Source organism: Elephantulus edwardii, unplaced genomic scaffold (assembly GCF_000299155.1).
Source record: "Elephantulus edwardii isolate Elephantulus edwardi_28Jun2011 unplaced genomic scaffold, EleEdw1.0 scaffold00215, whole genome shotgun sequence".
Taxonomy (NCBI): domain Eukaryota; kingdom Metazoa; phylum Chordata; class Mammalia; order Macroscelidea; family Macroscelididae; genus Elephantulus; species Elephantulus edwardii.
The window spans coordinates 601,784-611,612 of record NW_006399965.1 but is presented as its reverse complement, the minus strand read 5'-3'; the positions used below and the strand labels follow the sequence as shown (position 1 = coordinate 611,612).

At 40.6% G+C, this 9,829-nt stretch overlaps 1 protein-coding gene across 2 annotated transcripts in view; it reads right to left on the bottom strand.

Annotated features, from left to right (window-relative positions):
* Positions 1-9,829, bottom strand: part of VEPH1 (ventricular zone expressed PH domain-containing 1) — a 432,395-nt gene that overhangs the window by 321,066 nt on the left and 101,500 nt on the right. The window lies entirely within an intron of this gene.

The window sequence follows — 9,829 nt, the reverse complement described above, 5'->3', positions numbered from 1 at the left end:
AGAAAGAAAAGAAAGAAAGAAAGAAAATCAGGCCATATATAACCACCAGGGCTCACTGTAAAATGTCTGGGAGTTGTTTACACCACTTTACAGTTTAGTTCTTTTAAAAAAGAAGTTAAGTCTGCTAAGTATCTCTTCAAATAATAAAAACAAAATATGAGAAGTGCTTGAATACATACGTTTATAAAGAGCAAAAATTACCCATTAAAATTCTCCTTATAAATCTTTATATTCTAGAATTAAAGATAGTAGGATTGTCTCCTCAAATGTATTTATTTCAAGCTTTTATAATTCCTGAAGCACAAATTTTGCATCTAACTTCTCTGGAAATACCTTCACAGAAGATCTTTCAATCAACATTTGATGCTGTCTTTTAATATCTAGTTTTTGTAAGCCTTGAAGGTGACTCTATCATGATTTGAGTGAAAATTTACCAAGCATTGAAAGCGAGCTGTATTTTTTTAAAAAAATTGCTTTCTTTAGGATGTGCCAGATTTTTAATTTATTTATTCTGACAAGTGTTTGCAGGAGCGCTTCTGGCACGGCCTGCAGTGAATTACACTTTAACTCATCCCGGAAGAAAGGCGCCTCCTCCCTTTGCCCTTTAAAGCTTTGGAAACCAGGTGCAGGGTCTCTGACTTGATGGCAGTGAGTTTGAGGTTTGGTTGGTTTTTTTTTAAAACAAACAGTAAACACTTTCTAAAAGTTGATTTTGTTTCTGTTTATAACAAAAATAACAATTCAAATTTTAAAGATTCTAAAAGAGAGAGCCCTGGTGGCCTACTGGCAAGAAATTGCACTACAATCTCACTTGATTCAAATCCACCAGCTGCTTCATGGGAGAAAGATGGATAATCTCTTCCTGTGTAACTAACTGCCTCTGAAAACCCACTGGAGGGTCAGCTGTGGGATCAGTTGAATGTACACAACAACAACATATTGTGGTTGAATACCGTCAAGTTGGAACTGACCCATAGCTAACCCTCCAGCAGGCTCTGAGGCTAACACTTGGCAGCTGTATATAATGTCCTATCCTCCTTCTTAACAGACACTCTTTTATAACAGTCTGAGAGGTCTGATTTGAACTTGGGAGTGGATTAATCATTGGGATGCTAAATGAAGGTCATATGTTCAACTCCACCAGCTGTTCCTTGGGAGAAAGATGACTCAGTCTACTTCAGTAAAGATAACAGCCGTGGAAACTCCAAGAGGCAGTGTTTTCTATGCTCCAGAGCACTCAATTCATAAGTTTAACATCTTATACTGAAGTTTATTGGATGTTTTATTTCTTGGGCCGTAAGGCACTTTTAGCGGAAGAAGAATGCGCAAGCCCCTCCTGAGTGATTTATTGCCTCTGGAAACCCACTAGAGGATCCTTTACAGATCAGTTCTGACTTGAACATACACAGCAACAACCACAGACACTTTTACAGTAAGAGCACCTGAAAATTTACCTCAAAATTAGTAGCAGATGCTATTTAAATTATTATGTAAAGAATAAAAGGTGTGTGTGTGTGTGTGTGTGTGTGTGTGTGTGTGTGTGTGTGTCTGCGCGCGCACGCGCGTGCATGAGAGAGAAGAAAGTAAGAGACTGGACAATCATATGTGTTTATGGGCATATTTCTGCATGTATCTCTTAAATTAGTTGCAAGGCCCAATTTCCCCACTCATTTATACATCAATCAAGGTAGGGCAGAATTTGTCATTTTCTTCCCCTTGACCTTATATGCTTGGGCCTAGAAGCCCACATCCTAGAAATAATAACAGCTATGTTCACTTGCGTTACTAAATTCTGTTCCTTCATTGGGCTAGACTGGAACATCGCTTGTGGCGGGGATGTAGACTCAATTCACCTTCATTAGGGTTCCTTGGAAGACTGACCACTCATCTGCCAGTTTACTGCATGGTGGTGCCTCGTGTATTGCTGTGATACCGGAAGCCATGCCACCAGTGTTTCAAATATCAGCACGGTATCCATGGTGGAGAGGTTTTAGAGGGCTTTCAAACTAGGACACAACAATTCCTTCCACAGATGTACTCAATCTGATTCCTATGCAGCTCATCAGGTGAGGTCCATGTGTAAAGTCACTGTTTGTGTCCTTTAAAAAAGGTATTTGCAGGGAGCTCTGGTGGCCTAGTGGCAAGACGCTGCACTGCAATCCCAGAGGTGGTTGTTATTATGTGCCGTCGAGTCTCTTGCGACTCATAGCGACTCTATGTACAACAGCCCTAAACTCCGCTCTGTCCTGTGCCAATCGCACTGTCTCTGACACTCCCATCCCAATTATCCCATCACTGAATCAATCCACCTCATAGAGGGCCTTCCCAGAGGTACGTGGTTCAAATCCACCAGATGCTCTGCTGGAGAAGGAGGGGGCAATCTCCTCCTGTACTAGTCAGATCTGATTTGACAGTACACATAAAAATAATACAAAAAAAGGTATTTGCAATGAATAAATAATTGAAAATACAAAACTCGATCCTTCTATTTCCAGCTTCATAACTGTCACCAAATCCATACTTTCCAACTACTATTTCTTATCCATTGTCTCCAACTTTTGCATTACAATCACTAACTATCATTAAAGGATCTTTTTTTTTCTTTTGTTTTTCATTAAAGGATCTTGATTACGTATTTGGTTAATTTCAGACTGCAAGATTTGGTGAAAATGTTCAATTTTTCCCTTTTAGTTCTCGATGCAGGAGGGTATATTTGAATAATTGTATGAACAGGTCTTCCTTGTATGCATATGGATAATATCTTATCAGTCACAAAACTGTACTTCAGGAAAAAACTTGAAATTGACTTTTTTTACTACAAATGCAAAACCATTATTTTTCTGTTTTTTATTCCCAGCATAGGCTATCATGTGATTATCTGATTCAAAGTGACCAAAGCTGGTCTATCTCATCTCACTAACAGCCAGAATGGTGATGTTCATGTGTTCCATTTCATTTTTTCATAATTTCTAGTTTTCCAACATTTAAACTTTGTACATTCCATGTTCTAACTATTAAATGATGTTTGTTATTTCTTTTCTTCATTTCAACTGACTTCCAGTTGGGCTCTACCACAAATACTGTAACTACCTATGTTCCTCTTCTGTTCATAGTGTATCCAGATGCCTGTTATTTATGAAGTGGATGGCCAATCCCGCTTTCTAGTCTGTCCTAGTCTGGGAGCAATACTAACATCTGTCCACAAGGGGTAACCAGTGTGGCATTTGATAAACCAATGGCATAGCTTTCAGTTATCACAGCAATCCACAAGTTATCTCAAGACAGCAAAGTGACAGCAAGTACTGTAACAATTAGAACAACGTAATCATCAAATACAAAAATCTGGCAATTTACTTTGTACCTCTAATAGCAAATCAGACTTCACACTAGGCCTGAGGGCTGCAAGCCCAAGACCGTAAACAACTTTTAATCACAAAGGCCCACATACTTAGTCCTAATTTATTTACACAAAAGGCTCCCAGTCCACAATTGACTGTTAATCAAATAAAAAAAGACTCACCTACTAGGTCCTAATTGGTTTAAATGAAAAGTTCTCAGCCCACAACTGATTGTTAATCAAATAAAAAGGACCCACCTTCCAATCCCAATTGCTTCAAATAAGAGGCTGCTAGGCCCCAACTGACTGTTAATCAAATAAAAAATATCTACCTTCCAGACCTCAACTGCTTCAAACAAGAGGCTACCAAGCCCCAACCAACTTTTAATCACAAAGGCCCACGACTGGGTCCTAATTGGTTTAAACAAGAGGTTCCCAGATCATAACTGACTGTTAATCAAATAAAAAGGACCAACCTTACAATCCCCACTGCTTCAAATAAGAGGCTCTCAACACTGAACTTGTCCTTATTTGTTCCCATTCCCAAGGAAGGTGATCCAACAGAACATGGTAATGATGAAACAATATCATTAATAGCACATGAAAGCAAAATATTGCTAAAAATCACTCAACAATGGTTAGATGTGGTGAGAAAGGAACTCATAAATTGTTAGTGGGATTGTAAAATGGTACAACCATTCTGGAAGGCAGTTTGATGCTTCCTCAGAAAGCGGAACTATATGACCCAGCTATTCCAATACTTGGAATATACCTTGAAAAAATGAGAACTGAGGCACAAACTGAGCTTTGTACACCAATGTTCACAGCAGCATTATTCACCATCGCAAGAACATGGAAACAGCCCAAAGGTCCAACCACAAAATAATGGATTGAGAAATTATGGTACATTCACACAATGGAATACCATGCAGCATGCAGGGGCAATCATTTTGTAAATTATAACCTAACTTGGGAGAGACTGGAGAGCATTATGCTGAGTGAACTAACTCAGTCCCACAAGGATAAATATTGTACAAAACTATTATTGTAGAATGAGTATAAGGTCCAAGGGGGATGAGGGAGGGCGGAAGCAGAGGGATGTGGATGTGCAGGGAGAGGGGGGGATTAATCACTGGATTGTACAATTTCATGGGTCGGGGGTAAGGGAAGTTGGAAGAATTTGTAGTCTAATTTTGTAAGTAAAGTAGTAGAAAAACAAACAAACAAATAAATCTGGTTAAAATAGTATGTACCTATATAGAACTACCAGAAGTTCAGGCAGGATTTAGAAGAGGCTGTGACACCAAGAATATCATTGTTGATGTCAGATGAATCCTGGCTGGAAGTAAAGGATACTAGAAGAATACCTATGTTATGGTTAACATTGAGAAGAAAGAGAATCTCAAAAGCACATAATTGTGCTTACATGAAACCTATACCTAGACCAAGAGACTATTGTTGTGTGAACAGAGCAAGAGAACACTACATGGTTTACACTTAAGAATGGAGTGTGTCAGAGTAGTATTTGTTTTTCATACCTGTTCAATCTGTATGCTGAGCAAATTATTCAATAAGCTAGACTTTATGAAAAGTAATGCTACATCCAGTCCATTAGGATGGATGGTGAAGAGATTGAGATTGTACACAGCTTTAGTTTGCTTGGCTCCACAGTCAACAGTCTTGGCACCAGCAGCCAGGAAATTAAAAGGTGCATTGCCATGGGAAAGTCTGCTGTTAGGGACCTCTCCAAAGTACTGAAGAGCAATGGTGTCTCTCTGGAGACTAAGGTGCATCTGATACAGGTCATGGTCTTCGCAATCACTTTTTATGAATCAGAGAGTTGGACAATGACCAGGGAGGATAGAAGAAGAATTGATGCCTTTGAGCTGTGGTGCTGGAGAAGAGAATTGAGAATACCATGGACTGCTAGGAAAACAAACAGTAATTGTGAAGATCATGGACTGGTATCATTGCTTTCAGTCCTCTGGAAAGGTCCCTGACAGCTGACTTTCCCAATGAAATTCATCTTTTGATTTCCTCACTGGTGGTACCAAGAGTGTTGATTCTGGAGCCAAGCAAACTGTAATTAACCTCTTCACCATCTACCAAGATGCTGCCAATTGGCCCAGTGGTGAGAATCTTTGTCTTTCTGATGTTGAGCCTCAATCCATACTGAAGACTATAGTCCTTGACCTTCTGCTGCAAGCGCTTCAGGTCCTCCTCAGTTTCAGCAAGCAGGGTTGTGTCATCTGCATAACACAAGTTCCTCCCATCCTAATGCCACATTCCTTCTTATAGAGTCCAGCCTCCCAGATGATCTGTTCGGCATATAGATTGGAAAGGTGAGAAATATTATTTAACTAACTTCTGGGACCAGATCTACCCAGCCATCTCATAGTCTACATGGAGAGAGACAAGTAGAGATAATTACCAAAAAATTATGATATTTATTATGGCTGAAATTAACAGAAATGAGGAATCAGAGATTTCTGGATTGATGTAGATAATTTCAGAAATCATAGTCAAGAACGGGTAGTATTGGGGTTGGAAGAACGTTACAGGCTCAGAACATAGCACATACATAAGGGCTTCATGCTTGGAAATACAGTACCCATTTGAAGATCCCTGGGACTAGTTATTCCATAAAGAGACAGACCTTAAAGGCTAGGAAGGGAGCAGGTGCATGGTTTAGGTGCCCAAATAAGCCCTTCCCTAAGTAACTGGGCAGTCACTGTAACCAGGTCTGTAACCAATGCTATGACAGGTGCTTTTGAAGGCCACATATGGTACCACTCTCACTCTTGGGCTCCACATGGAGCCTGCCTTCTTTCCACCTCCCTTTCCTGAAAATAAAGCCCTTGCCTAGCTCTATTTTACTTCAAGCCCCACTTTCCCCTGTGGGAAATAAGTTTAATTAAGTTATTCTTCCCTGATTCCTTGTGAATTTTATTGAATTTTCCTTTCCAAAACCTGTTGGTTTTGTTTCTGCTCTCAGATTACAGAAAAAAAAAATGGCCTGCCAGCTGCCTTCTTTATAAAATCATATTCAACCTTTTAGTACCCTCTCTATTTTCCATGGCACTAAGTCCTCAGTCTCCCCTTGTGAGAGGCTGAATGGCGGCCCCCAAGGATGTCCTAGTCCTGGTAAACATGACTACACTACTTGGCAAAAGGGACTTGGCGGATGTGATTAACCTCAGGACCTGGAGATGGAATGGTTATCTTGGAGCATCTAATTGACCTCACATCATCACAGGAGTCCTTAGGAAAGGGAAAAAGAAGGGCCAAAGTCAGAGGGATCATTGGCCAAATAAGGTAGGAAACCTCTAAAAGTTGAAAAAAAGGAAAGAGATTCCCCTGATTACCCTCAAAAGGATCCTCAAAGGGACACGGTCTTGTCCCTCTGACATTTTTTGGTGGTAGTTGTGTAAATTCTCAACAACAACTTTATTTTTAAAAAATAAATTTTTATTTTCTCCTGGTTTGCTTACAAAATTTGTACCCACAGAACTTTTTTAAGAACCCTCTGGTCCTCACGATGTTCAATCAATTAGAAGAGACAGATATGCAAAAATAATGGCAATAAAGTGTTCTAAAGACACGTGATGATGCATGTTAAGTGGCGCAGAGCTCTCCAGTTCTCTACTCAAGCCCTAGTCTTAGCATTCCAACCAGCAGTACCAGCAGCATCTGGAGCTTATGGAAAAGGCAGAATCCCAGGTTCCATCCCAGTTACTGGACAGGAACCACAGGGGAACTGGGGCAGGGCTTCAGCACCATGTTTGACAAATGTTCAAGTAATACTGACGTTCACTGGAAGTTTAATCTTCAGTACTTGAGACAATGCTTATGCTTCATATTGTGGAAAAGGCAGAATCTCAGGCTCCATCTCACAGTTACTGGACAGGAACCACCAGCACAGGGCTTCGGCACCATGTTTACCAAAGGCTGCTGGGAGTTCGGACACTCACTGCAAGTTTAATTTTCAGTGCTGAGGTAGTGCTTATGTTTTACCTCCCTCACTTTCTGCTTCAAATTTAAATCTTGGAATATGCTCTACCGTCCTCATTACAGGACTTGAGAGATCTAGTTCTCAAAACCTGATCTCTCTTGAGGGTTCAAGTTTTCAGTGTAAAACACCAGGCACAAAGCCTGGTATGAGTATGGTCGCTGTTAGTGGCCTTTGCCCACTTTCTGCCCACTGTAGCAGCCATTGAGAAAGTGACTCATTGTAAACTCTGGTGGCTTAATCTGTAGGGAACTATACTGTTAACTCAAAGGGGGTGCCTCGCTGGTGATTCAAATCCACCAGCAGCTCCTGCAGAGAAAGATGGGCAATTGATGGTCCCCTGAAACCCACTGGGGGCTCAGCTATGGCTCTGTTGAAGTCAAGAGTTGAAGCTTACAATGAATCAGATAAAAACTACATCAATCACAAACTCATCAATGATCTCATTAAACTTGCTCTTCCCCGGCATTCATTGTACCGGTTTAACTCTTCATTCTATTATCTTTCTCTCCAGTGAAGCATACATTGCCATCTGTGGTCCTCTCTAGCTCCTTTTCCTGCTCCCTGCCCTCCTCTCTCCCCCATATTCACTACATATATAATCAGCCATGAAGCTAATCTTGTTCAGTTATAGAAACATTACTCATATTTTCTAGTTGCAACTTTTACTAATGCTTCTCCCCTTAACTGCCTATGCCCCCTCTTAATGTTTCCATGGTGATAATCTCTTCTTGTTCAGCTTATTTGTTAGCTGGATTTTTGTTAAAAATGCAGAACTGGGAGCGCCACCCACTGCTGAAAATCTTCTCAGTTCAGCTATGCAAAGGTTGGCTTGAAGCCTTTATATAAAATACAAAATTCCTTATATTAATAAAATATTAGAACTAATATTAATGTCCCTTCATGATCTGGCCCCAGCTAGTCTTCCTTCTCTGAAAACTCCACAAGGAACCTGTTGCCCAGAGCCCAAGAAGCCCACTTCTCAGAGAACCCTTTGTCCATCTCTTCTGCCCCAAACAGTACTTCTCATTCTGACCCCAAGGCCACTCCTTGGTCTTCAAAATACCTATTTCTGCTTGAGGTAGAATTCATTACTTCTTCTTCTCTATGTAAACACTGGTAGAACATCTGAAATCTTCTTTATTTAAATTTGAGTCTACAAATATTTCTCAAGCACCATTAAATCCAATGCTAAGGCCTAGGATACAGAGAAAAAGGAAGACACCATCCCTTCCAGGAAGGAGCTTACAGTTTATTATGGTTAGTTAATTATACATATAACTATTAGGCTACCTTCCTTTAAATAACTAGAAGACCGTATACAAATGTTTCCATTTTCATCTTCTTCTTGGTTTTTCTAATGGCGGCAGTGGGACACAGGGGCAGGTATCATAGACAGAACCTTGTTGGGATCATGTGGTATGGTTTCCTCCAGAATCCATTTCCTCCATCCGTCATGCCAGAAGCCTCTCAATATATCTGGGTACATTTATGGTTCTGGAGATGCTCCAGAGAGAGAGGAAATATCATAATCTATGAGAATAGCAGGGAGTTCTGGTGGCCTAGTGGTAAGAAGCTGCACTGCAATCCTGAAGGCTCGCGGTTCAAATCCATCAGCTTCTGCACAGGAGAAGGATGAGCTACCTCCTCCCATGTGATTTGCTGCCTCTGAAAACCTGGCAGACCACCGGAAGACTAGCACCTAGAGAGTTCCTGTAACATTCCTAGAACCTACTTATGGGAGAAAGGAGTTAAGGAGAAAATGTACAGAAAATTAAGGCAAAGCCTAGAAACCCAATTTGTGAATTAAATGTAAAGAAACTGATCTGTTCTCATCATCTAAGGTCTTACTAAGCCTCATCTGATGGTTTTCCTGATACACGAGTAGATAAATTCCTTTTCTTATTTAAACAAGTGTAGGCTGGGTATTCTGATACTGATAACTATGTTGTTGTTATCGTTAGGTGCCATCAAGTCTGAACTGACTCCTCGCTGGGACTCCAGAGGGTTTTCAGAGGCTGTAAATCTCACAGGAGGAGATTCTTCAAAACTCTACATCCAAAATCTCAAGGCTTAGAGTTGATTCTGATTCAGAGTGACCCTCCGCAGGCTTTTGGAGGTTGTAAATCTTAACTGGAGAAGACTGCTTATCTTGCTCTCTTGAAGACGTACTTAAATTTGACCCACTCAAGCCTCACAGCCTCACAGCAGGGCAAAATGCTATGGATTCCGCACCTCAACAATAACGACAGAGTTGTATACATGTTGAATTTTATTACTCTAACCAAATTCTACCCAACTTCCTTGCTTTTATAATTCTAGAAAAGAATGTGAGGTCTTTCACTTAAAGGTGTAGAAATCCCTGAAAGAGCACATATTTTGCTTCCATATCATTCTTGGGAGAGTGGAGGGACAGCACAAGAGAGGTAGACTCTGGATGAGATGGCCTGAGTCAGTGACCGGGGTAATGGGAATAGGTGTGT